At 42.5% G+C, this 13,956-nt stretch overlaps 1 protein-coding gene across 10 annotated transcripts in view; it reads left to right on the top strand.

Moving 5' to 3' along the window:
• Positions 1-13,956, top strand: part of Pcbp3 (poly(rC) binding protein 3) — a 179,855-nt gene that overhangs the window by 92,822 nt on the left and 73,077 nt on the right. The window contains exon 2 of one of the 10 annotated variants that reach the window (XM_051186958.1): positions 10,222-10,298. The exons of the other annotated variants lie outside the window; for them this stretch is intronic. The gene's annotated coding sequence lies outside the window, so the exon portion shown is untranslated. The remainder of the gene's footprint in view (positions 1-10,221; positions 10,299-13,956) is intronic. 10 annotated transcript variants of the gene reach the window in all.

The following is a 13,956-nucleotide window of genomic DNA, read 5'->3' as shown; positions in this document are numbered from 1 at the left end:
ACAGGAAGAAACAAGAACTTGCTCTTCCCAGATTCTGTTGCAGTTGTTTGTCATGGCTCTGTGGTAGTGCCTTCTGAGCTGTGCCCATCCTTACTCCTCAGCACCCTCTGAGCACAAAAGAGGATGTAGAAGGCCCTTCAGGCAGGGTGTCACTGAAGGGAGAGGACCACATACCTCCTCTTGTATATCCTCTACTGGATGGAGCCATGCAGAGGGGTCTCTGCTTTCTAACCAACAGGTCCAGTGAGCAAACACTAAGAGACAGGATACAAAGTCTATGCAAAATTTGATTGGGGAAACCAGAAAGCTGTGGTACCTTGCGAATCCAGAATTTGCACTTGGCATTGTCCCTTTGGAAGCTTCATTCAGGTTTTGTGGATGTGGAGGTCAACTTGTAAATAGGAGAATAATAAAAGAAACCCTGAGCAAAGGGAAAGGTTTCGGTTCTTAGAGGCTGGGAGAATAGGCAAAAAGCAGAGTTGGTGATTGTTTTGTTTTATAACTACATGGGTCTTTTCCTAATTTTGTGGTGTGTGTGTGTGTGTGTGTTTAAGACAGGGTTTCTCTTTGTAGACCAGGCTAGCCTTGAACTCACAGAGATTTGCCTGCCTCTGCCTTCCCAGAGCTGGAATTAAAGGCATGTTCCACCTCTTCTGGCTAGGAAGAGTGAAACTTTAACTAATTTTTAATTGCAATATATTATTTTCTCCTCCCAGCTCCTCTCTGCCTTTCTACCTCACTCACTTACAAGCTTATTTCTCTCTTTCTCCCTCTTAAAAAAATAGCTCACAAAATGAAAATAAAAGCAAACAATAGGGCAACAGATGCCAAGACAAACAAGATGAAATAAAAGCACCCCTTCCAAAGCAAAACAAGCAAACAGAAAAGCACATGGTCTGTTTTGTGTTGGCTAACTACTCTTAGCCATGGGACCTACCCTGGAATGTGGTTGGTACACCCAGTGAGATGCCCTTGGAGAAAATGGATTTTCTTTTTTTCCAGACCCTATTAATTGCAAAGATCTTCTGGAAAGGGTTGGATTCCATGTCCACTTCCTCTTCTTAGTGCTGGGTCCCCATCTGGCTTGAACCTGTACAGGTCTTGTGTGGGCTGCATCAGTCCTGTTGTGTCTAGAAGTTTCCTTGGAGTCCTCCATCACCTCGGGCTCTTACAGTCTTAGGTCACTGAGATGGAGTGGTGGTGTTGATGAAGACATCCCATTTATGACTGAGTGCTCCAAAGTCTCTCTCTCATCATGGCTAGTTGTGGGTCAATATTAATTTCCATCTACTGCAAGAAGAAGCTTCTTGGTGATGAGGAATGAATGAGGCACTGATAAGGGTATAGCAGAATGTCATTAGCAATCACTTTATTGCTATGTTCCTTTATCAGAATAATAGTAGTAGATTTTACCCTAGGCCCATGATCTATTTAGACTCAGGTTTTTGGCCACGTTCGCAGTGTCAGGTATGGATTCCATCTCATGAAGTGGGCCTTAAATCCAATAAAAAATTGTTTGGTTATTCCCATAACATTTGTGCCAGTAACTCCCATAAATATTGCAGCAGTATATCTTGTAGGCAAGTGACTGTTGTTGCAGGGTTTGTAGCTGCTGATACTGATTGCCTTACTCCTCTGGTGGCATGCAGAGTACCTGCCAGCGCCATGGATGCTAGTCAGGAGGAGTAAAACTTCTAGTTGAGTACTAGATAAGACTTTTCCATTTTCTATGGCATAAGTGTTGTCTTCATCATCAGGGCCTTACCATAAGGCTACGGAGAACAATCAATTCATTGGCAATAATCTGTGATATTTTGAGGTGGGGGGAAGTCCATGGGACCCCCTTTATCAATAACTCAACACTGGCACTGGACATTTTACATGGTGGTATAAGATGTCTAGTTGGGGCATTGTTAACCTATTATATGGTGACTGTTTAGATTCCTTCCATTATATGTATGAAGCTTTAGGGTTAATTGTCCCAGTCCACAGTCCCTCCTTTACTCTGCTCTCCCTTCTCTCTCCTCATCTAGTCCTCCTATTCTAGTTTCCCTTTATTATATTTCTCCTTCCTTGGGAGCTCTTTTTCCCCTACCCCCTGGTCCCTTACTAGGTACCTAGTAAGCATACACATCAAAAGCCTCAAAGCTAACACTGTGCAAAGCTGTTTGTTTGTTTTTCTCACTTCATTGAAACTTGACATTATTGGGACTATTTTGTTTGTAACGTTTTATAATTGTTATAATTGGTCTTTGGCACTTCTACCCCTTCTCTTTAGACTACCATCTTGAGGGCTTTAGTCTGTTTGTTGAGGCTTTGTTTTCTGAAGCACATACAGACTGTTGATCAAAACCAATTTATCTTATTTTGTACATATTTCTGAGCATATGTTCCTCTCTCTCTGCTTTCTCTATGTTGCAGGATGTGCTCATGGCTTCTGTTGTTTCTCCCTAAAGGATAAGTCAATTTGGGTCTTACTTTTGTCTAGGTGTCTTTTACAGGACTTCAGAAGTATAGGTTATTTAGTTGGGTTGTGCCTCTACCTGCTCCTCCCCCTCATCAATGTCTGCAAAGGGTGTTGTGAAGAGGTTGTGTGACCTGTGTGTGGCTTCTATGAACACTTGTTCTGTTGGGACCAATATCCTGTTTTCCTTGTGCTGCCCAGCACCTCCCATGTCTGCTATTTCATGGTATATGCCTTTCAAGGGATGCTAGAGATGGCCCTTGAGACTCTCACCATCCGTGTCTCAGGGTTAGAGTTTGAGGGCCAAGTGCTTTGTCTGCCTGATTTCTTGATTTCAACTCAGTAGAAATTTGGATGGTCAAGACTAAGGGCAAAAAAACCTGCTCTTACTTCTTCTGTTTATTAGTCTTCTGGAGATGCTAGCAAGTACATACAATGGACATTGAAATAAGAGGCTTTGGGATTGGAAAGGAAGAAGCAACCCTGCTTTTATGTTCAGCCACATGCTGTCATATAACATCCAAAACAAACTACAAATAAGTTTAAGTTAGAGGATGCAGGATCAACCTTTAAAAGTTAGTTGCCTTTCTCTATCCTAGCCACACACTCAGGGTTACATAGATACCCTACTTAAACTCTGTGGGACACTAAACAGAGCAAAACTAGAAAATATATGAAAGAAGTTTTTCATATAATATATTCTGATCAGTTTTCCCTTCCCCTCCCCCCACACCCTCCCCACTTCCCACCCATCCAACTCCACATCTTCTTTCTCTTTAGAAAAAAGAGACAAAAAGACAAACAAGAATTAAAGCAAAAACCAAAAATGTACAAGAAACACACACTCTCCATAAAAGCACAAAATCAGAAATCATCAGAAACAAGCAAAAGGTATAGTTACCATGCAGTAGGAGGCCAAGTCAAAGGCAGGATTCAAGTTTTGCAGACCCTCACAAGGCAGCAGTGCCACAGAGAAAGACCCTCTGAGCAAGGTATGCATGTGCAGGGGTTATGCTCTGTGTGTGTGTGTGTGTGTGTGTGTGTGTGTGTGTGTGTGTGAAGAAGGCACTAAATGTACAGAACTAATGTCATAGACATGAGCAGGATATAGGTGTGGAGGGTTGATGCCATGTGTGTGTGTGTGTGTGCGCGCGCGCGCGCTAAAGAAGGCAGTAAATATACAGAACAAATGAAATGTATTAAAAGCTGCAAGAGAAACACCAAGTCACATACAAAGACAGAACTATCAGAAAGAATACATCTGTGTTGAAGGCAAGGTAGAAGAAGTAGTACATTCAGTCAAAGACAATGAAAGTTTTAAAAGTTTAAATGCACATGCAAGAAGATTATTTGGGACACAATGAAAATGCCAAATTCACAAATTATGAGTATAAAAGAACTCCATTCTCAGAACATAAAAGCATTTCTAATATACTCATTGCAGAACATTTTTTAAATTTCTTGGGGAAAGAAAAGCCCATCCAAGTACACAAGATACAACATACCAAATAGATAAGATCAGAATGCGCTCCCAGGTATAGAGTACGTAAACTAAATTCGGCCAGCAAGATGGCTTATCATGGAAAATCATGATAATAAGTCTTGATAAACATTGATTTTTGATCCTTGGGCCCCCTGTGGTAGAAGGAAGGAACCTAGTCTGCAAATTGTTCACTGGCTTCCACAAACTGCCCTGGCATGTAATTGTACATGTGCTTGTACACTCACAGACACACAAACTTAATTTAAAAACCACTCAATATACAGGAAAAGGTGTATTGGGAGCTACAAGAGAGAAACACTGAGTCACATATAAAGGTGACTCATCAGAATAACATCTGATTTCTCAGTGGAAACTTTAAAAGCTAGAAGGGCACTGAAAGATATATTTCAAGTTCTGAAAGACCAAAGCTACTGACCCAGATTACTATATCCAGCAAAACTGTTGAAAATTATGTAGAAAAAAATTCATGATAAAGTCTGCTCTGCAGAGCATACTGGAAGAAAGTCTTCACTTGAAGAGAATGATAGTCACATCAAAGAGACTCCAGGGGCAGGGGACTATTCTAGAACAGTAAACAAATGAGTTATGAAATACTACAAAATCAGCCACATGACCAGATCAGTACATTTTTTCTATAATAATTCTAAATGTTAATAGTCCTAAAATTTCCCATTTTAAAGATATTAGCAGATTGGCTTAAGAAATGAGATGTGTCTATTTGATATCTTCAAGAAACACACATGTCACTGTTAAAGATAGCTGCTCATCTAGGGTGAGTGACAGGAAAAGCTACTACAAACATATGGAACTAGGAAACAGCAAATAACACTATTCTAACATTTGACAATAGACATCCATTCAGAACTAGTCGGAAGAGATGAAGAAGTTCACTTTATACTGGTCAGAGGGGCAATTCACCATGAAGATTTTAATACAATTTTAATATATATCCATTCAACACAGGTATACACAATTCCACAAAGCAAATACTACTAGATATAAAGCTATAGATGAACTCCAACACATTTGTACTAGGTGGCCTCAATACCTCACTGTTAGTAATATACAGGCCATCTGGACATCAACAGAGAAATACTGGAGTTAAATGATACCTTAGATCAAATCAACTTAACAGATACCTACAGAATTTCCACCCAAGCACTACAGAAAAATAATGTTCTCATCAGTCTATGGAACACCCTCTAAAATAGGTCATATATTTGGAAACAAATGAAGTCTCAATAAACACAGAAAAAGTGACATAACTTCCTTTACTTACCTGACCACTGTAGAACAAGCTAGAAGTCAACAGCGATAGAAGCTACAGAAAACTCACAACTGTACTCTATTGAATAGTGATTGAGTCACTGAAGAAATCAAGAGGGAAATTTAAAAATTCCTAGAATTGAGTGAAAACAAAGATACAACACCTCATATCCCATGGTATACAATGAAGCCTTAAGAGGGAAATTGATAGTTCTAATTGCCTACATGAAGAAACCAGAGACATCTCAAACAATTTATTGATGTACTTTCTACCTTGGCGGGGGGGGGGGGGACAAGACAAACTGCAATGCAGTAGTTATAAATAGTTAAAATCAGGGAGGAGTTAGTAAAGTAGAAATGAAAAATATAAAAAGAAACTTACAAAGAATAAATGCAACAAAGAGCTGGTTCTTTGAAAAGATTAAAAAGATCAACAAACCTTAGCCAAACTAACTAAAAGAATGAGAGATGAGTCCCAAAGCAATGTTGTTAGAGATGAAAAGAGAGACGTTATAAAAGATATACCAAAGAAATTCAAAATAGGAAAGTACAAAAGAAATGACATCTAGACACATATTACCTAATTAAAGTTAAACCACATTGAGATAAGTAATTTGAACAGATTTATCACAAATAACAACCCTAAAACAACAATTTAAAACTTCTCAACTGAGAGAGTGGGACGTCCGTCTTTGGGTCACAACAATTGTGGTGTTGATGACCTGGGAGTGAATTAAAAATGGGTAATGTTGAGAAAGTGCTACACCATGGAAAAGGTAGGCAAGCATAAGCCTGGACCAAATCTCCATTGTCTGTTTGGGAGGAAGACAGGTCAGGCTGCTGGATTTTCATACACAGATGCCAACAAGAACAGAAGCATCACCTGGGGAGAGGATACCCTGATGGAGTATTTGGAGAAACCCAAATGTACATCCCTGGAATGAAATGAACTTTGCTGGAATTAAGAAGGAAGAGAGGGCGGACCTAATAGCTTATCTTTAAAAAAAAAAGTGAGTAATTCTGCTGCCTTATAATAAGCAAAATAAATGTATCATGACTTTGAATGTGTATTATAATTTAATTCATACACCAAAATTCAGATCATGAATGGCTAACAATGTTTTTTTTTTTTTTGTTTTGACAGTCCTGATTTAAGTAAAATGACTTGTAGCAAAGTGGATATGATCTTTCTTAAAATAACAATTCCAGATGCGTAAATGCTATTACTGCTCGTCCTTTCTCAAGATAGGATTGGACTTAATTATTAAATTTCTACTTTCCACAAAGATGGGGTATCACCTCAAACCTATTGAATGGCTATATACTTAAGTTTATATAACCAGGCATATGAGCATGTTTAAACACTGGGAAAATTCTGTTACTGTCTCAGAAGTGAGAACTCTCCTGTGTTTCAGTTTGTATTCACTGGTCTGTTATAGCAATGGCTAAAAGTCAGGAAGTAACTGTCTATTCTTGACTTGATGATGTCATTTTTATTAGAATTCCCTAAGTCAAAGGATGCCGCCTTTTACCACTGAAAGGCACTTACTATGGTCTATGTATAATATCAAATAAAGAGTATTGAGCACTTCTCTATAATTGATCTATAAGTTAGAATGCTTTTAGAAACCAGCAATTTACTGGTTACTTTTTAATTCTTAATGATCTAAGACTAAGTTGTAATTCAGAATTGTTCTTAAAAGCCCATTCAGAAACACACAAAACTGGAACTCCTGTGTATGTGTGATCGGTAATGGCACTCTTTGCCAACTTATTAGATGGAAAGATTAAAATAAAGGAGATAGTTTGTAAGTTATCATCGCCATTAACAACAACAACAAAGAAACTTCTCAACTTAAAAAAAAAAAAAAAAAATCTCAATCCCAGATGAGTTCACTGCAAAATTCTGCTAGGTCTTTAAAGAAGAACTAAGGTGAATCCTTTTCATATTATTTCGTAAAATAAAAAATGCTTCCAAACTCATTTATGAAGCTAGTATGGAACACATTTCAACACAATAAAGGCTATACATGACAAACCTGTGGTGATATAACAAGTTAAACTTGCCTGAAGATCAGAGCAGAAAGCTAGCCACACTAGTTAGCCATAGAGCCCATGCAGTGGTGGTACACACCTTTAATCCCAGCAGCCACACTAGTTAACCATAGAGACCAAACAGAGGTTATACATGCCTTTAATCCAAGCACTTTGGAGACAGAGGCAGATGGATCTCTTGTTAGTTTAAGGCCACCCTGGGCTACATGAAATTGATCCCATCTAAAAGAAACAGCTCACACAAAGGTGATCTCATCACTTGGGATTCCACACCTTTAATCCCAGCACTAGAGTGGAATATAAAACAGGAGAGAGGAGCTCATTGGTGTTTGGGCTGCAGTGCACTTGGGAGCAGTCTGAGGTTCAGTGGATCCTCCCTTTGGTCTGAGCATTGGTAGAGGTGAGAACTCTCTAGTGAATGGCTGCTTTGCTTCTCTGATCTTCAGCTTTAACCCCAATATCCGTCTCTGGGTTTTTATTGTTAATACTAATTAGAATTTGTGCTAAACAACCTACAGCCAACATCATACTAAATGGAGATAAACTTGAAACATTTCCACTAAAACAAGGGTTCCCATCCTATTCACACTCAAGTCTTATCTAAAGCATTAAGATAGGAGAAGCAAATAAAAATGATACAATAGGTAATGAAATAAAAGTAATTCTTATTTGCAGATAATATGAGACTCTAAAGATTCTACCAGAAAACCCTCAAAACTGATACCGTCAGTAAAGTAGCAGGATAAATGGAAATGTGCATTAACACAATAGAATTTCATTCAGTCAAAAAGAAAAGCAAAAGTATGAATTGTGTAGAAAAAATTGGATAGAACTGGAAAATACATGAAATGAAGTAACTCAGGCTTAGGAAGACAAACACTGAATTTTCTCTCTCATACATGGGTCCTAGATTTTCACTTTATAAATCTGCTTTTATGTGGAAGTATTTGTAGGAAAGTAGAAAAAAGGGGCCTATGAAACAGGTAAACAGAGTCTTTAAGCGTGTGAGTGGTGGAGGGTTGTATAGAACACTTGTATAAAATTGAAAGAGGGGATTCTGGGAGTGGAAAAGTCTAAGTGGACACTGAAGTGGAGGTAGGGGAAGATCAGGGGAGTGAGGTGGGAGGGACATCCAATATGAATGATGTATAAAAGGTCATAAATCTGATAGTAACAAGCTAATCAAAGAGTTAAAAAGGACTTGGTGTGTGGACAAAGTTTCTCATAGAAGCCATGTGTTAATAAACAAAAATCCAGATGTTGTGGGTGGGCTGTTCTCTTATGAGTTGTGGTCGGGAGGCTCCTGAAGTCCCCAAACCAATATAGGCAAAGTTGCCCACTAAAAGTAGATTGTAAGATCCCGTTGCTGAAGACACAACTTGCCTTGGTCGGAGAATATAGAGAAATCAGGCTACAACTGGGCTGGAAGCTTCCTCCCTTCTTGCTCGCTCTCCTAGTGGTGGAGGTTGCTATGCAGAATGCTGAGGAAGAATGACCATCACATCTTACTCAGCTTGGATCTGTGTGCAACAGTACTGACCTGCTGGGCCCACTGGCGCAATAGTGACATGTTTATTATATACTAAGCTCTGCTTTTTTAGCATTGAACTTGATGCCTGCTCCAGGGGGAGGGCATTCATGACTGATACACTGAACCTGGTCAAAAGCCTAAGGCTGGGGACTTAACAGGCCTCAGTGACGAACCTACTGCTGTTAGGTGTACCTGGTGAATCACCATCTCAGCAATGGTGTTTATGACCATAGGTTAGTGCTGATGTCAGCCTTGGTCAGTGTACTGAGAATAACTGTCCAGCAAGTGGACAATCTGTGTCACCCTCTCTAGAGTTTGGACAACATAGCAGAAGAGGAGATGGAAAGAATGTACCATCTGGAGGAAGTTGGGATGGGGTAGCAATATAGAACATTGATATCTGGGCATGACATGGATGTTATACTCTTGAATTCATGGCACAAATATGAACAGGATTGAACCTGCCAGTATTCTGGCATGGAAAAGAGGGGGTCTCATGGGAGCTACTTCTATCTGAGGGTTTATATTCAGTTAATGGGTGATTGGAGGAAAGAAACACTTTCTGCAGTAGGGTAGCCTCTGGTTAGTGCCCATGCTCCTGCAAAGAATCCTAAGGAAACCCACAAGGGGATCATGAAAGTGGAAGAGGGGAGCTACCTGGGAACAAGTTTATTGGTGGAGGAAAAATGAGGATGAATGTAGTTGAAGTACGTTACGTATATGTATGAAAAGTTATAATGAAACCCATTATTATGTATGATTAATATATGCTAATGAAACATTTAAAAGAAGATGTAATGGCGGTTATGCCTAGAAGACAGCATTCTGTGACTCCAAAGAATAAGACCCTCCCCCCCCATTGACTTACTGCATACAGAGCAGCGGAGGTGTCCCTGGCAAGACTTAATGGCTTTGCTTTTCTTTTCTGTCACTGTGTTCCACAAACAGAGGGCTTGGTTAACATAGAGCAAATCCGGGTACTTTGAAGCCTTTTGAAGATGTGTGATTAGATTTCCAAGCTGCCTCTCTTATGTGCTCACTGAGGTTGCAGACTGTTTTGAAGGTTAACAGTGGCCAAAGTGGACTTTGGGGTCCAGGTCTGGCAGCAATGTGCTGCTGTAAGCAAAGGGCTGGGGAAATGGAAGACGTCAATAAAAGCTCAGTGTCGGGAATGGACAGGTGGCCACACCAGCCTCCACAGCACCTCTTTATTGGGGTGCACTGTGAGCCAGAGGACAGTGTGCGACAATTGCTGGTGGACCCCATACCTAATTTCTGTGAGCTTCCCAAACTGCGAAGGGACTGAAAGGGGTCAGGTGGGATATGGCCTGTGTGCCTTCATATTCGTGGCCTTGTCAGGCTGCTCAGCTAATGTGACACTTCTCCCTTGCTTTTTGGTAGATGGACAGTCTCTCCTCGGGGAGCAGGTGGGCTGGCAGGACAGGCGTCCCCAGGCCGGGAGAAGGAGGCGCTCCCAGGTACTCTCGTCCACCCCTGCTGGTGACTTGCCCACCCAGCCCCATCCTGTTCCAGACAATGGCCACCTGTGACCCTGCCTGCCTTGACATGCTTTGCCCACCTGTGCCTGCCTGTGCCTGATCTCAATCCGGAACTCCCACCCTTCCCACCCCAACTTAGGACCGGTCCTGACTTCTGGTTCCTGCCTTGCTTTTCCACTTTGACCCAATTCCCAGTAACCCCCTTCTCCCATGTCACATCACAGGGACTTCTCAAGAAGGAGCTGTTAGAGCCTGTCAGTGCTGCCTGCTTCTCATCTATTTGTTTTTGTTCAAAGGGTCATTTGTAGTGAAGTGCAAACAAATGCTTATTTCTAAATATTATGGCCTGGAGTCTATGGTGGCTGTGACTTCTCACGTACACAGAATGTTGGTAATTCTTTACTCGCTTTGTGGTCATTTTCATCGGGTTAGAAACAGTGCAGGTACTGAGGGCTTTCAGGATAGCACTGACCTGAGAAGTGACTGTAAGTGATGCTGGAGGGATTGAGTGGCTACAGGGACAGCAGCTCAACAGGAACCAAACTGGGTTCTGTGCCAGGCTCTGAGCAGACTTGGGACATAGCTACAAGTGAGCAGCCTGGGCATCTATCTGTTTTAGGGATGGCCATCCAGGGTGGATTTGACATCTGAGAAAACCAGTGATATATTCAGAAGATGAAGGAAAGGGGGAAGTAAAGAAAGGGGGTCGAGAGGAAATGGGTACATACATGTGTGTTAGTATAGTATAGATGTAAGTGTGTATGTACACACGTATACATGATTATTCACATATTAGTGCCTCTGCATGTGAATGTGAGTTCACATGGGTATAAATGAGCACATACACACGTGGGTGTAGGAATGCATCTATACACGTTTCCATTTGTGCATGCATGTGAAGGAAGGTACATATGTGTGGTTTTGTGTGCGTGTGATAATGTCTGTGTCTGTCTATATGCACACGGTGTGCATGTTTGTGCTCACTTGCATGTGTGTGCATGTATGAGTGTGTATATGTACAGATAGATGTGCACACATGCACTTGCCTCTCTTGAGAAGGTGACACTTCTGGAGAGGTAAGAGAGAGTGAGCCAGAAATGAAGAGCAGCCATGCAGAAGAAGTGGCTAGCATAAACGTTTAGAGTGGAGGAATGCCAGGGGCCAGTGTGGCCAGAGGACAGTGAGCACGGGGCAGCTTCTCTCTGAGAGGCAAGCGTGGGCCACTGCAGCGTCTTCCAGCCTGAGTGAGAGCTATTGCTTTCTGTAAGCAGAGGAGAGACCCGAGCTGATGGTTTGTTACAAAGTCACTGTGGCTTCTGGGTAGGGTTGACTCCCAGGAGACTCAGGGTGTGAAGAGAGACCAATTAGGAGACTATCTCGGCACAGATGAGAGGCAGTGGCCGGTAGACCCACATGACTAGAACAGGTGATTGCCCCCTTTTCTGTGTCTGATTGTTCTTTTTCCTCACGTAAGAAGTCTACTCTGGATGGCCATCTCTGGGACAGACCCCATCCCCACCCCTAGTTGTTACTGTTCAGTGTGCCCCAAGCTTCCCCAGAGCCTGACACAAAGCCCATGTTTGGCTACTGTTGACTTACTTACTTGGGCTAGCAGCATAAGGCTTTCCACCACCTCCCCAGAGTAAGGCAGGTTCTCTGAACAGTGAGAAGCAATGTCTGTGACAAAGGACTTGAAGAACCACCAGGCTCTGGGTGAATAACAGGAAGGCCATCAGTCCTGATACACAGCTGCAGCGAGACTTCAAGCCGAAAGGCGCCTGGCACGCAGAGAAGACAGAAAGTGTAGACGTGTGTTTGGTCGGCAGATCCGGTTTATGGCTGAAGACTGTATGGACCATTGAAGGAGCGTAGGTAGACAGAGGAGAGGCTCAGGGCCTGGCCTGGGCATCCCAGCCTCTGTAGAGTAGGGAGACAGAGAGAGTACCCAGGGCTTGAGCTGGGGGGAAACTCAGGATGGGAGGAGCCTTGAGGCACATCAAGCAAGCAACCTCCCCTGCCAGCTAGAGAGTGAAGACTCGGTACAGAAGTCTGGGGAGTCGCAAGCAGTCATGAGCTTTCTAGAGTCAGGGAATGAGAGTGAAGTGTGGATGGGGTGATGGTGATGGGCTGCAGCTGTGACTCCATGCATAAGCGTTCTTCCTGCTTTTACAGAACACCAGGCTTCAGGTTCTAGCACCCACAGGGCAGCTCACAACCACCTGTGCCCCTAGTTCCAGGGAATCTGATGTCCTCTCCCAGCATCTTTAGGCACTGAGAACATGTGGTGCACAGACATACATGCAGGTAAACACAAACACATAAAATAAAAATACAGAAAATATTTCTTTAAAAAATGCGTGAAGGTAGAGTGCATGTAAATGAGGGATGGCAGGCCTGGTAGAAGCTACTTTTCAGAGAGTTTTACTATACGGAAGGAGAAGGAAGTTAGGTTTCTTGTGGAAACAGGAGGAGCAGCAACATGCATCTTGAGGTGCCACCACAGGCAGGAGGGGGAGGAGGCAGCCCAGTGAGGCTGGGTCCTGTGGGTACCAGCGGGGTCCAGCAAGGAAGTCCTTCCCTAAGTGTGCAGTTGGTCATTAGTCCAAAGTGAGAATGAAGAGGCAATAAGACAAAGGACTCCATCTGAAATTCAAGTATGCACATTCAAAGACAGTTTCAGTTATAAAGGGTAAGTTTGAAAGTCCGGAATTGTGAGCATACAGGAAAGGAGAGTTTCGACCTATGGGCTGTGGGGCCTCTGTGTGACTATGCCATGTGCTTGGTAGCTTTTGTTTTCCACTGGTGTTTGAACCAGCAGTGATGTTTTAGCAGGGGCTAGCTCCTGATTAGGAACAACACGTGAGCAGATGGGACAGAGAGTTGATTGACCTGAGCAGGGACAGCAGAGACGAGAAGAGGGTAGCAGAAGGCAGAACGTCACACCTGGCTTCTGTCCCAGTTGTTGGTGGTTGTAACTTAACTGCTCTCAAAGTGGAAAACAACCAAGAAATTAAGCACCCCCCCCCCACACACATTATCAAGTTAGAGAACAGTACTTGGTTTCCATGGTTATTGCCATTTAGCTACACAGCAAGTGTTAAGTAGTGGCACAGGATAATTACAGGCAACAGAGAAATTGCAGGATAAGTCTTGAATAAATACAGAGAAGCTATATGGGTTAGCCTCTGCTCCCAGGTGTGACGTGCTGAGCTGTGTATGGGAGCTGGGCCCTTGGACCTGTCATGAGCCCAAAGCCATGCCTCTGGCCCTCAGCTTTCCCTTGTTTTATCACACTATTGGACTACTGCTTCCCTTCTAGGCAAGCAGCCTTCAGCCCCACCTGGCCTTTGTGGCACCTTTCTTAAGACTGGAAGTGGGTGTAGGCCTTCTTGGTGCTCTGGGCTGGAAATGTCATCAGTACTTTAGGAAGGATGTTTAGAACCTAAAGATGGTGCACACCAGTCTCCTGGTGATGTATTATCACAGGGAGGTTGCAGAGAACTGTCACCTGCTGTCATCTTAATCCAAAAACCTTCAGAAAAGATGTAATTTAAGCAGCAGCTACAGTAGGGACAGGGGGTGCCTGCAGTTAGAGGGCCAGGCATATAGACTGACTAAAACAAATAATGCTTGTGAA

Source organism: Phodopus roborovskii, unplaced genomic scaffold, assembly GCF_943737965.1.
Source record: "Phodopus roborovskii unplaced genomic scaffold, PHOROB, whole genome shotgun sequence".
In the NCBI taxonomy this organism is placed as follows: Eukaryota; Metazoa; Chordata; class Mammalia; order Rodentia; family Cricetidae; genus Phodopus; species Phodopus roborovskii.
Note: the sequence above shows the minus strand (reverse complement) of the source record. Positions and strands in the feature narration are given on the sequence as shown.